The following is a 15484-nucleotide window of genomic DNA, read 5'->3' as shown; positions in this document are numbered from 1 at the left end:
AGATGGAGATCACAAGCACAAGATGATGATGGCCATATCATATCACTTATATTGATTACATGTGATGTTTATCCTTTTATGCATCTTATCTTGCTTTGATTGACGGTAGCATTATAAGATGATCTCTCACTAAATTATCAAGAAGTGTTCTCCCTGAGTATGCACCGTTGCCAAAGTTCGTCGTGCCCAGACACCACGTGATGATCGGGTGTGATAAGCTCTACGTCCATCTACAACGGGTGCAAGCCAGTTTTTGCACACGCAGAATACTCAGGTTAAACTTGACGAGCCTAGCATATGCAGATATGGCCTCGGAACACGGAGACCGAAAGGTCGAGCGTGAATCATATAGTAGATATGATCAACATAATGATGTTCACCGATGAAACTACTCCATCTCACGTGATGATCGGACATGGTTTAGTTAATTTGGATCACGTGATCACTTAGAGGATTAGAGGGATGTCTATCTAAGTGGGAGTTCTTAAGTAATATGATTAAATTGAACTTAAATTTATCATGAACTTAGTCCTGGTAGTATTTTGCAAATCATGTTGTAGATCAATAGCTCGCGTTGTTGCTTCCCTGTGTTTATTTTGATATGTTCCTAGAGAAAATTGTGTTGAAAAATGTTAGTAGCAATGTTGCGGATTTGATCCGTGATCTGAGGTTAAATCCTCATTACTGCACAGAAGAATTATGTCCTTAATGCACCGCTAGGTGACAGACCTATTGCAGGAGCAGATGCAGAAGTTATGAACGTCTGGCTAGCTCAATATGATGACTACTTGATAGTTTAGTGCACCATGCTTAACGGCTTAGAATCGGGACTTCAAAGACGTTTTGAACGTCATGGACCATATGAGATGTTCCAGGAATTGAAGTTAATATTTCAAGCAAATACCCGAGTTGAGAGATATGAAGTCTCCAACAAGTTCTATAGCTAAAAGATGGAGGAGAATCGCTCAAGTAGTGAGCATGTGCTCAGATTGTCTGGGTACTTCAATCGCTTGAATCAAGTGGGAGTTAATCTTCCAGATAAGATAGTGATTGACAGAATTCTCTAGTCACCATCACCAAGTTAGTAGAACTTCGTGATGAACTATAGTATGCAAGGGATGATGAGAATGATTCCCGAGCTCTTCGTGATGTTGAAATCAACGAAGGTAGAAATCAAGAAAGAGCATCAAGTGTTGATGGTTGACAAGATCACTAGTTTCAAGAAAAGGGCAAAGGGAAAGAAAGGGGAACTTCAAGTAGATTGACAAGCAAGTTGTCACTCCCACGAAGAAGCCCAAAGCTGAACCAAAGCCTGAAACTGAGTGCTTACACTGCAAAGGAAATGGTCACTGGAAGCGGAACTACCCTAAATATTTGGTGGATAAGAAGGATGGCAAAGTGAAAAAGGGTATATTTGATATACAGGTGTTTGATGTGTGCTTTACTAGTGTTTATAGCAACCCCTCGGTATTTGGTACTGGTTCAGTTGCTAAGAGTAGTAACTCGAAACGGGAGTTGCAGAATAAACAGAAACTAGTTAAGGGTGAAGTGATGATGTGTGTTGAAAGTAGTTTCAAGATTGATATGATCATCATCGCACACTCCCTATTCTTTCGGGATTAGTGTTGAACCTAAATAAGTGTTATTTGGTGTTTGCGTTGAGCATGAATATGATTTGATCATGTTTATTGTAATACGATTATTCATTTAAGTAAGAGAATAAATTGTTGTTCTGTTTACATGAATAGAACCTTATATGGTTACACACCCAATGAAAATAGTTTGTTGGATCTCGATCGTAGTAATACACATAATCATAATATTGAAACCAAAAGATGCAAAGTTAATAATGATAAGCGCAACTTGTTTGTAGCACTGCCGTTTAGGTCATATTGGTGTAAAGCGCATGAAGAAACTCCATACTGATGGAATTTTGGAATCACTTGATTATGAATCACTTGATGCTTGCGAACTGTACCTTTTGGGCAAGATGACTAAAACTCCATTCTCCGGAACAATGGAACGAGCTACTGACTTATTGGAAATAATACATACCGATGTATGCGATCCAATGAGTGCTGATGCTCGTGGCAAGCATCGTTGTTTTCTGACCTTCACAAGATGATTTGAGCAGATATGGGTATATTTACTTAATGAAACATAAGTCTGAAACATTTGAAAAGTTCAAAGAATTTCAGAGTGAAGTTGAAAATCATCGTAACAAGAAAATAAAGTTTCTACGATCTGATCGTGGAGGAGAATATTTGAGTTACGAGTTTGGTCTTCAATTAAAACAATGTGGAATAGTTTCACAGCTCACGCCACCTGGAACACCACATCGTTATGGTGTGTCCGAACGTCGTAACCGCACTTTATTTGATATGGTGCGATCTATGATATCTCTTTACCACTATCGTTTTGGGGTTATGCATTAGAGACAGCTGCATTCACATTTTAAAATAGGGCACCATCTAAATCCGTTGAGACGACACTGTATGAACTATGGTTTAGCAGTAAACCTAACCTGTTGTTTCTTAAAGTTTGGGGCTGCGATGCTTATGTGAAAAAGGTTTCATCCTGATAAGCTCGAACCCAAATCGGAGAAGTGCGTCTTCATACCCAAAGGAAATTGTTGGGTACACCTTCTATCACAGATCCGAAGGCAAGACATTCGTTGCTAAAATGGATCCTTTCCAGAGAAGGAGTTTCTCTCGAAAGAAGTGAGTGGGAGGAGAGTAGAACTTGATGAGGTAATTATACCTTCTCCCTTATTGGAAAGTAGTTCATCACAGAAATCAGTTCCAGTGATTCCTACACCAATAAGTGAGGAAGTTAATGATGATGATCATCAAACTTCAGATCAAGTTACTACCAAACCTCGTAGGTCTTCCAGAGTAAGATCCGCACCAGAGTGGTACGGTAATCATGTTCTGGAAGTCATGTTACTAGACCATGATGGACCTACGAACTATGAGGAAGCAATGATGAGCCCAGATTCCACGAAATGGTTTGAGGCCATGAAATCTGAGATATGATCCATGTATGAGAACAAAGTTTGGACTTTGGTTGACTTGCCCAATGATCAGCAAGCAATTGAGAATAAATGGATCTTCAAGAGGAAGACGGACGCTGATAGTAGTGTTACTATCTACAAAGCTAGAATTGTCGCAAAAAAAGGTTTTCGACAAGTTCAAGGTGTTGACTACGATGAGATTTTCTCACTCGTATCTATGCTTAAGTCTGTCCGAATCATGTTAGCAATTGCCGCATTTTATGAAATCTAGCAAATGGATAAACAAAACTGCATTCCTTAATGGATTTATTAAAGAAGAGTTGTATATGATGCAACCAGAAGGTTTTGTCAATCCTAAAGGTACTAACAAAATGTGCAAGCTCCAGCGATCCATCTATGGACTGGTGCAAGCCTCTCGGAGTTGGAATATACGCTTTGATGAGTTGATCAAAGCATATGGTTTTATACAGACTTTTTGAGAAGCCTGTATTTACAATAAAGTGAGTGGGAGCACTACAGCCTTTCTGATTAGTATATGTGAGTGACATATTGTTGATCAGAAATGATGTAGAATTTTTCTGCAAAGCATAAAGGAGTGTTTTAAAGGAGTTCTTTAAAAGGAAAAGACCTCAGTAAAAGCTACTTACATATTAAGCATCAAGATCTATTGAGATAGATCAAGACGCTTGATAAGATTTTCAATGAGTACATACCTTGGCAAGATTTTGAAATAGTTCAAAATGGAACAGTCAAAGAAAGAGTTCTTGCCTGTGTTGCAAAGGTATGAAATTGAGTAAGACTCAAATCCCGACCACAGCAGAAAATAGAAAAAATGAAAAGTCATTCCCTGTGCCTCAGTCATAGGTTCTATAAAGTATGCTATGCTATGTACCAGACCTATTGTATACCTTGCTCTGAATTTGGCAAGAGAGTACAATAGTGATCTAGGAGTAGATCACTGGACATTGGTCAAGAATATCCTAAGGACTAAGGAGATGTTTCTCGATTATGGAGGTGATAAAAGAGTTTGTTGTAAAAGTTACATCAGTGCAAACTTTTACACTGATCCAGATGACACTAAGTCTCAACCTGGATACATATTGAAAGTGGGAGCAATTAGCTAGAGTAGCTCCGTGCAGAGCATTGTTGACATAAATATTTGCAAAATACTTACGGATCTGTATATGACATACACGTTGACTAAGATTCTCTCACAAGCAAAACATGATCGCACCTTAGTACTCCTTGGGTGTTAATCACATAGCGATGTGAACTAGATTACTAAATCTAGTAAACCCTTTGGGTGTTGGTCACATAGCGATGTGAACTATGGGTGTTAATCACATGGTGATGTGAACTATTGCTGTTAAATCACATGGCGATGTGAACTAGATTATTGACTCTAGTGCAAGTGGGAGACTGAAGGAAATATGCCCTAGAGGCAATAATAAAGTTATTATTTATTTCCTTATATCATGATAAATGTTTATTATTCATGCTAGAATTGTATTAACCGGAAACATAATACATGTGTGAATACATAGACAAACAGAGTGTCACTAGTATGCCTCTACTTGACTAGCTCGTTAATCAAAGATGGTTATGTTTCCTGACCATGAACAATGAGTTGTTATTTGATTAACGAGGTCATATCATTAGTTGAATGATCTGATTGACATGACCCATTCCATTAGCTTAGCACCTGATCGTTTAGTATGTTGCTATTGCTTTCTTCATGACTTATACATGTTCCTATGACTATGAGATTATGCAACTCCCGTTTGCCGGAGGAACACTTTGGGTGCTACCAAACGTCACAACGTAACTGGGTGATTATAAAGGAGCATTACAGGTGTCTCCAAAGGTAGATGTTGGGTTGGCGTATTTCGAGATTAGGATTTGTCACTCCGATTGTCGGAGAGGTATCTCTGGGCCCTCTCGGTAATGCACATCACATAAGCCTTGCAAGCACTGCAACTAATATGTTAGTTGTGAGATGATGTATTACGGAACGAGTAAAGAGACTTGCCGGTAACGAGATTGAACTAGGTATTGGATACCGACGATCGAATCTCGGGCAAGTAACATACCGATGACAAAGGGAACAATGTATGTTGTTATGCGGTCTGACCGATAAAGATCTTCGTAGAATATGTAGGAGCCAATATGGGCATCCAGGTCCCGCTATTGGTTATTGACCAGAGACGTGTCTCGGTCATGTCTACATTGTTCTCGAACCCGTAGGGTCCGCACGCTTAAGGTTACGATGACAGTTATATTATGAGTTTATGCATTTTGATGTACCGAAGGTTGTTCGGAGTCCCGGATGTGATCACGGACATGACGAGGAGTCTCGAAATGGTCGAGACGTAAAGATTGATATATTGGAAGCCTATATTTGGATATCGGAAGTGTTCCGGGTGAAATCGGGATTTTACCGGAATACCGGGAGGGTTACCGGAACCCCCCGGGAGCTATTTGGGCCATAGTGGGCCTTAGTGGAAAAGAGAAGGGGCTGCCCTAGATGGGCTGCGCGCCCCCCCTTCCCCTAGTCCTATTAGGACTAGGAGAGGTGGCCGGTGAAGGAAATATGCCCTAGAGACAATAATAAAGTTATTATTTATTTCCTTATTTCATGATAAATGTTTATTATTCATGCTAGAATTGTATTAACCGGAAACATAATACATGTGTGAATACATAGACAAACAAAGTGTCACTAGTATGCCTCTACTTGACTAGCTCGTTAATCAAAGATGGTTATGTTTCCTAACCATGAACAATGAGTTGTTATTTGATTAACGAGGTCACATCATTAGTAGAATGATCTGATTGACATGACCCATTCCATTAGCTTAGCACCCGATCGTTTAGTATGTTGCTATTGCTTTCTTCATGACTTATACATGTTCCTATGACTATGAGATTATGCAACTCCCGTTTACCGGAGGAACACTTTGGGTACTACCAAACATCACAACGTAACTGGGTGATTATAAAGGAGTACTACAGGTGTCTCCAATGGTCGATGTTGGGTTGGCGTATTTCGAGATTAGGATTTGTCACTCCGATTGTCGGAGAGGTATCTCTGGGCCCTCTCGGTAATACACATCACATAAAGCCTTGCAAGCATTACAACTAATATGTTAGTTGTGAGATGATGTATTACGTAACGAGTAAAGAGACTTGCCGGTAACGAGATTGAACTAGGTATTGGATACCGACGATCGAATCTCGGGCAAGTAACATACCGATGACAAAGGGAACAACGTATGTTGTTATGCGGTCTGACCGATAAAGATCTTCGTAGAATATGTAGGAGCCAATATGGGCATCCAGGTCCCGCTATTGGTTATTGACCGGAGACGTGTCTCGGTCATGTCTACATTGTTCTCGAACCCGTAGGGTCCGCACGCTTAAGGTTACGATGACAGTTATATTATGAGTTTATGCATTTTGATGTACCGAAGGTTGTTCGGAGTCCCGGATGTGATCACGGACATGACGAGGAGTCTCGAAATGGTCGAGACATAAAGATTGATATATTGGAAGTCTATGTTTGGGCATCGGAAGTGTTCCGGGTGAAATCGGGATTTTACCGGGTTACCGGGAGGTTACCGGAACCCCCCGGGAGCCATATGGGCCATCATGGGCCTTAGTGGAAAGGAGAAAGGGGCAGCCCAAGGGGGCTGCGCGCCTCCCCCCTTCCCCTAGTCCTATTAGGACTAGGAGAGGTGGCCGGCCACCCCTCTCCCTCTTTCCCCCTTGGGAATCCTAGTTGGAATAGGATTGGGGGGGGAGTCCTACTCCCGGTAGGAGTAGGACTCCTCCTGCGCCACCTCCTCCTGGCCGGCGCCTCCTCCCCCCCTTGGCTCCTTTATATACGGAGGCAGGGGCACCTCTAAACACACAAGTTGACACAAGTTGATCCACGTGATCGATTCCTTAGCCGTGTGCGGTGCCCCCTGCCACCATATTCCTCGATAATACTGTAGCGGAGTTTAGGCGAAGCCCTGCTGCTGTAGTTCATCAAGATCGTCACCACGCCGTCGTGCTGACGAAACTCTTCCCTGACACTTTGCTGGATCGGAGTCCGGGGATCGTCATCGAGCTGAACGTGTGCTCGAACTCGGAGGTGCCGTAGTTTCGGTGCTTGATCGGTTGGATCGTGAAGACGTACGACTACTTCCTCTACGTCGTGTCATCGCTTCCGCAGTCGGTCTGCGTTGGGTACGTAGACAACACTCTCCTCTCGTTGCTATGCATCACATGATCCTGTGTGCGCGTAGGAAATTTTTTGGAATTACTACGAAACCCAACAGGCATGCCCATTGTAGGCATCCATATCATGTTTGAACAATTTTTCGACACCATATATAAGTTACGACACATCCAACCATGTCTCTGCCTTTTATCACGATGAAAAGTTCAGAAAATGCAAAATTTGCAGAAAACCAAAATAACTTGGCATGGTATCTTCAATTGGTCAATAAGGAAATGGAAGTTTTTTCAAGCCACTTGACGGATGTCGAGAAATAACGTGCTGTCAAATGGAGCCTTTTGGCCTACCCAGACACCCTAGATTGAACACGGTGTTTTTTTGAACATTCTTGAAATTACCCCAATTGTAAGCTGGTGGACATGCCTATGGTAGATATCAATGTCAGGCTTGAAGGAACAAAGTATTTAAAATCATGATTTAAATAATAAATCTCTTTTCAAAATAATTTAATAAAATATTTGAAGCAAAAAGGAATTTAAAACACTTACTTAAAATTGTTATTTCGTATTCCAAAAAATATTTCAAACTTTAGGACAGCTTTATAAAAGAATAATAAAGTTCAAAAGGTAGAAAAATGAATTAACGACAAAAAGAGAAGGCAAAAAATAGAATAAACGCTCAGGCCTTGGCCTAACTAGGCGACGACATCGCTCCCATCGGGCACCTTTTGAACCAGCCTAGCGCTCATGATTTTGAAAAAGTTCACCGATTCGAAAAATGTCCATATTTTAAAAATTGGTTCTCAAATTCATAAAATGTTCCTTTTTTAATACTAGTTCACAAATTCAAAAAAATGTTTGGGGACTTTCAAATAATGTACATGCTTTCAAAATTTGTTTCGCATTTTAAAATGTTCCTGTTTTCAACTCTACTCTATACAAATACATAAAATCTTTGGGGAAATTCAAACACTTAATGGTTTCAAATTTTTGTTCGTATATTTATGATTTTTTGAAAAGATGTTTGAAAAACCCAAAAATGTTAGTGATGAAATTTTTTCTCTTAAAAAAAATAAGTGTTCATGTTTTGTCATTCTTAGCAATTTTTTAAGACACATACATTTTATTATGAAATTATGTACAATTTACTAAAATAAGAATATTTGTTGTTTTGAACAAAATTTGAAAGAACGAACATTTATTGAACTTTTGGACAAATTTCCAAAAGCGTGGATTTCTTGGAAAAAATCAAAACAATTGAAAGGCAAAAAAAAGAGAAAAGACGCAGGTTTTCTAGGAAAAAATCTATAATTTGAAAAATATTCCGGAATTTGAAAAATAGTTTCTAGATTTGAAAATAGTTTATGGGTTTTGCAAGGAAAGATGAAAATATAGTGAAAAAGTGCATGGAATTGGGAAAAGTTCACTAGAGTGTTAGCAAAAAACTACAAGAAATTATGGTGTTGAAAAAGATTGCAGATTTGGAAAAAGTGTCAATTTTTTAAAAGAAAATCACGCATTTGAAAAAATCCAAGAAAAGAAAAAGAAAAATGGAAAACGAAAAGGAAATAAAAATAGAAGAATATAAAACCTGAGTAAAAACAGAAGAATGAACCGCCAGAACAGCCCGATTGAAAAGGAAAACCAAAGTCTTTCTTTTTAGCGTCGTATTTGATGCACTACAAAAGATGGAAAAAGAAGAACTTAGACATAGGAGTTAAGGTATCCCATGTGGTTAACGCGTCTGGTTATGAACAATGTGGTTCTGAGTTTGAGTCTGACATAATGCCTTTATTTTTTAAAGGTTGTAAAAAAGAAAAGGAAAGTAAATTGGGCCAAGCCCAGGTGAGAGGGGGTGTGTACTATTGAAGAAATAAAGAAAATAAATTCATCCAAAGAAAAAAAGGCCAAATAAACATAAAAGAGAAGAAAGTCTAAGACGATGAACAACAAGAAGAATAAAAGAAGTAACTAGGCACAACAAATCAACTATCCTATTTGGTTATAACAGGTGGAAGTAAATGGTGGGTATAGCTCATGTGTGCCACATATGGAGGTGGGTAAATGACCATACTGCCCTTATATGGTTGGGGGGGGGGTGTACAGAAGCAAGCACATTTTGCTAACGGGTACTACACGCCAACATGTTAGCATATAGTACAAACAAAATACAATGATGAATATGGTTCCACACACATCCACTTGAATGGTAAATTTAAAAAATACTATAAATAACGATCATTCTACATATTTGTTAGTGAAGAAAATACAATCTATCTTATTATTATTAAATACTCCCTCCGTTCATAAATATAAAATGTTTTAGTTTTTGGCCACATTCCACACGTATTAAATGTATCTAGACATGTTCTAGTGTGTACATTCATTCATTTTAGTATGAATCTAGACAACATGTAGAACACCTAAAACATCTTATATTAAAAAACGGAGGGAGTAGTGTTTATGGATATAGCTTTGATTTTGTATTTTTTGTTCAGAATACCACAAATGTCATTTTTTTTCTCGTGAAACTTCATACATGAGTGTACTAGTCGATGTAAAAAATATTTCAATTTTGTTTTAATGTTTTCTTTCCAAATTTACTATTTATAAGGGATGCGCGTGGCACCATGTCCCACAAACACCCATAATATATTAAAAACATTGATCGATTAACTCTTGCAAGCATATTAAAATTTAGAGTTAAGTTTCAATTGTAGCATGCACTTGCATGTCCGCAGTGGATGCACTTGCACCAAAAGAGGATGTATTTATCGAGGCCCTGTGGGCAGAGCTGCTCCGAAATGTCATCTACCCAGCGTGCATTTGTGGTTGCCTTGACCACCGTACGTTTGTTGAAGGCTCTTTTTCTGACAAGTTGGACAACCAAGGGTGCAATTTCTCCTGTTACGAAGTGAATTATAGAAAACCACCGCATTGAAGTCTAGATTTGCAAGAGACACCCTTCTACATCTTTTAGCACTGGAGGAGGGGTGCACTAATTCCGAGCTTAATCTTTTGCAAAAAACACCGACATGTCGCTTTGGGTATGTTAACCTCAATTATGACACGTGGGGTCTGTTTTTTATAACGTGGCGCAAAGGTTCGGACAAGACGTCGTTAGTTTTTGTTATTGCCAAAAGCTCCTTCCTGAACAAACAAAACAACCAATCCACCCCTCTCCCCCGTGCGTGCCGCCCCGCCGCCGGTAGACCTGCTCACGGCGCCGCCCCTACTCTCCTCCCGCGACCTTCTCTCTGTCACTGCTACAGGCTGTGTCACCGGAGCACGCAACACGAGCCGCCCCCAAATCCTCGCCGCCTCGCCGATCTTCAGCCGTCCGCCGCAGCCGGAAACCGTCAGCTCTGGCAGGCCTCATCGACCTCGGGCTGCCCCTGCATCCGCCTCATCTGCCTGAGGGGCGCCTCGCCGCCCACCCGCGCCGAGATCCACCGTGTCCATGCCACACAGGAAGCACACGCAGCAGCTCGGGTTCTTGCCGCCGTTGGCCAAGACCACCAGCCACCGCGGGCCTCTGCCGGCCAGGACCAGCAGCCGCTTCGGGTCGCCGCCGGCACCTCTTCGCATTTTCCAACTCCGCTCAGCAGCAGGTCCTTGATAAAGTGCATCGTAGCCAGCATCCCGATGGCGGCTCCTGGTGCCAGAGATGTGTGAGGCAACGGCCTGGATGCCGCCTCCCAATGCTGAAGGCAGGCGACAACCTCGAGCCCGAGCTCGGGGATGGCCTGCTGCGGGTGGTGAGGAGGCTAAGGACTTGATTGCATTTTCCTATTCTAATCAAAGGGCGCCTATGCAAAAATATCAAGAACTATTTGGTAATTTCATATCACACTTTGTCTAACGCCTTGTGGGACCAACAGTTACGCCATGCCAGCTTTTGCGGACCCATATGTCACAATCGAGGTTAAAATGCCCAAAGAGACCGATCAATGTTTTTTTGCAAAATATTAGGCCGGGAATCAGTGGTCTCTGGCTGAAACTCGTAGAAGAGTGTTTTCTGCAAACATAAGTGTCAATGTGGTGGTTTTATGCAATTCACCCTACGTTATGCATCCATTTATCTAGCGGTAGCAGCCTCAATCCATGAAGACTCATTCTCAGCCCTACCCTCGCATTGCTCGCAGTGGCGGCTCGGGGAACCCTATTTCCGTCGATTGTCGGCCCTCCCCTCCAGCCCCTCTCCCTCGTAGGAGCCAAGGGTCTTTGTCAGGCGAAGCCCGAGTAGTGCCGACAGCAGTAGGGCCTTCCATCGGCGTGGCTCCTTTCCCTCCCCAGCGGCGATGCGACACCGATCCGGTGGCGGCTCGCTACGAGGCTCTGACAGTGGCGCTGCTCGGTGACAGGCGTGGTGTGGTGCTCCGCCTAGTGGTGTGCCCCGTCTTGTAGTGATGGCTTTGGTTGCCGATCCCTTCGATCTGATCTGGGTGGGTTGGTGGAGCTCAAACCAAACCTGCGTTCGACCGTGTCCTTCGTCGGCTGATGCGGCCCGGGGCTCTGGTCAGTAGGCTTCAGGCCATGGACGGACGTTGGCAGGCAGGCGGTAGCGAGCTGGATTGGGGCGGCATGGGGGCATGCTACCTTGATAACAACGGTGGTTGTCCTCCTGCTCTTCTCACATCATGGCAACATCCTACATGATCGGTCCTCCTTGATCTGGTCATCGACGTGTTTCGAAACTGCTGCCGGAGATCCTTCCTGATGAGCACATGGGTACATCATACATGACATTTCAGAAAAGTGCAAAATTTGGTTGGAAAGAATTACTAAGCCGAATCAAGCAAACACATGCCCAGGTGAACGCTAACTTAAGTTCATACTATAATCTTGAATACATGGCTGCACTTTCATATCCATTGTTGCTGGTTGAATTTAGGTATCACATGGAATAAATCCAACAACTTATGAGCTCTTGAAGCAACCGGTTTGGAGGAACAAGTTTGAAGAAAACAAGTTTCAAGTGAAGCTGATGCTGTCAGTTTTTACCTATGATGTTTCGTCGTGGCACACCCACATGATGGAGAGACGGGGCCATAGGGGTACATCAACAGAAGCTACCTCAAATTATCTTTCCAATGCAAAAAACCTCACATCATTTGGAGTTGTGAGTCAAAATTTGTAGTCATTCTCGTGGAAGGTGTTCAGACTGTCAAGGCTTCGCAAATTTCTGAGGAGCTCTCCAACAACTCCCAAAGTTGACTGCTTATTCACCCAAGGAAGCCATGCAAACCTGCTTACTTTTGAAACCATTTTCACACCTAGCTAAGGGGGGTTGTCCCTGCTATAAAACCCCATCTTCCCCATCCTCTAGAAATACCTTTTTGTCAAACCATTCAGCTACAAGCTTATGATGCAAGACAGCTAGAGAGATCCGAGAGATCTTGCTACCTTTGCTCTTGTGAGTTCATTCAGATTCGCTAGAAGAAGCCTCTGGTTCCCCCTAGTTCGTGCTCTACGGTTCCGGCCGGTTTGTGTGGATTAGTCCCGGTTTATGGTTCTGCGATTGTTCGGACAGCGGGTTGGGGGTTCTTGTAGCTTCGGTCAGCCATCCCCAACGTACGGGTTGCATCCAACCTTGGCAGGTATAAAGCTAGTTATCCCGATGCTTGCAGCTAGTTATCCCTCCCGATTCGATCCTATGACGTGAAGATCGGGCCACCCTCAGGCGTGAACTCGTTCATCGGGGTCCTACCTATCATCTAGCATCAGAGCCTTTGTTTAATCGGTAGGATCTGTTATCCAAGTTTATCTTGCTATCATCCCTTTAGATCGAGTGTTTTTCATGCTATATTTTCTGTCCTAGAAGTCCAAAGCCCCACCAAAAATAAAGCCAAGTCTTGTTGGTGCTGAGATCTTGTTGTTGCATACCTTGCATGTTCTTCATCTTTTAGATCTGCACCAAGTTCATCTTCATAATTGCTTTCAGATTTGGTTGTTGTGCTTTGGAAAAAGAGAAAAAAAAGTGGCAAAAAAATCAAAGAGAGAAAAAAAGAGTGGGAAAAAAGTCAAGAGAGAAAAAGAAAGTGTTGTGTAAGATCCAAAAGTTTGAGCTTGATAGAAAAATTTCAGAAGCTTGTGTGTTGTGTTTTTCAATTTTGGTGCAAAGGTGCAGCAAATCCATCCACATATTTTTCTTGGTTTGCATCAACTTGATTTCAGCACAAGCCCCCTTTTGTTTACCCCACCGAGCTCCACCAAAAATCAAAGCTAGTTCTTTGATCCTTGTCTTTCAATCGCTTTAACACATTCGGGAGAAGCACACTCTGATGTTAACTCATACGAAATTTGGTGAGTAAGAGGTGAAGTTGTGTGATTCCACAAAATTATCCTTTTCCACTTTTGGCCTTACTAACATGGCAGGATCTAGATCGAGTGTTCATGGAGAAAACCATGGGGAAGAAGATGCCCCGGTCACACGTGCTGATTTTAAGGAATTACGGAACATGGCTCGAGACCTTGGAAGGATGTTTTCACGACCGACCTCCAGCAGGTGGTGATGGGGTTTGACACCGACAATACCCTGTTGCTCATGAAGTGCAGCAAAGAAGACATGCTCGAGAGCATGATGTTGCTGCCCATAGGCGTGTCACTACTACTCATGAAGTGCAACAAAGAAGACATGCTCGAGGGCATGGTGTTGCTTCTCGTGGGCGTGTCGCTGCTCCTCCTGAAGTGCGGCAAGGATGGCATGCTCGAGGGCAAGCTGTTGTTGCCCCTAGGCATGTTACTGCTGCTCATGAATCGCAGCAAGGACGTCATGCCCGACGACAAAGTTATGGCTCCCGTCGGCACACTGATGACCCACCACAAAGCATGACCGTTGTTGATGAACCAAATCCAATAATTCATAGCCCATGTTTACATGAGAAGCTCATTCCTAATGTTGCCATCTTGACCACCAATATTATCCCAACATCCAAGAAAGATGTGCTACAAATTCCACGTGAGGTAGAGAGTCCACAATCCAAAATCCCACAACTTGAGAGTGATAAGAAAAGCAAACTGAGTGACTCCACCAAAAATGAGGAAGAATCTCCACTTTCAAAAATCCCAGCACTTGAGAGTGAAAAGAAAAATGAGTTGAGTGACTCCACCAAATGTGAGGAAGAGTGTCCACTTTCCACGATTCCATATATTGAGAGTGATAAGGAAAGTGAGGTGAGTGAGTCCACAAAATGTGAGGATCAGATTGTTCATCATGAGATTAGAGAAATACAAGATCTCCACCTAGATATACCACACATTCAGGAAGAGAGGATTAATGAGTTGTGTGAGTCCACGAAATGTGAGATTGAGATCATTTCGCACCTCATTAGAGAGATGAGTGAACCACAACATAATATACCACATCATCCAAGAGAGAGGATTAGTGAGTTGTGTGAGTCCACCAAACATGAGCTTGAGGTGTTTCCCCATAATATGAAAGAGATGAGTGATCCACCAAATGAAAAGAGAAAGGAGTATTCAATTACTAACCTTTCACAAAATTTTCTTTCTTTACAATATGTGCAGATGCAAAAGTCATACCTATCAGCTCTTTTGCAACAATGGGGGGACGAGATCCAGGAACAATTGTGGTGCACGTGGAACACCACTACACAAGGTGCACGTGTGAAGATCGATTTTCAGAAAGGCATTCAAGTACTCAATGAGGTAAAACAAAAAGGATCTTCCATTTTGATGAAGCCAGAGGTATGCACTTATGAGTTTTTGAAGCAATGGCGTGATAAGATTAGAGAAAAATTGTTTGGTACATCATCCATCCATCAATATGATTTTATTAATCTTTAAGAGGCTATAAAATATCCAATAAAACTAAATGTTGCACATGATTATTCATCATTTTCTTTTCCTAGTTATTTCAAATTGTCCTCGTGTTATAATTTTGTGGACCAAATGAAGTCGAGGATGACTTTTCTCCTAGAAAGGGATGCTGATATGAACATGATCATTGTCGATTGCAAATTTGTACTCCATGGAAACGTTTGCTGGAAGGAACTCCTAAGTCGTACAAAGCATCATATTGACATCGTCCATAAGATAGCAAAGTTGAAAATTAAAATTCTCTATATCATGAAACCTTTGCATTATGATTTGGTATTGCCCTGCTTTCTTTTGTGTGATGACCAGGTAGAGTCGAGGACGACTCCTTTTCAAGAGAGGGGGGATGATGAGGACATGTTCATCATTTAAACAACACAAATCATTCCTGAACAAATTCTAAGTTGTGAA

This window comes from Triticum dicoccoides, chromosome 2A (genome assembly GCF_002162155.2).
Source record: "Triticum dicoccoides isolate Atlit2015 ecotype Zavitan chromosome 2A, WEW_v2.0, whole genome shotgun sequence".
In the NCBI taxonomy this organism is placed as follows: Eukaryota; Viridiplantae; Streptophyta; class Magnoliopsida; order Poales; family Poaceae; genus Triticum; species Triticum dicoccoides.
The sequence above is the reverse complement of the archived record's forward strand: the minus strand, read 5'-3'. Positions refer to the sequence as shown.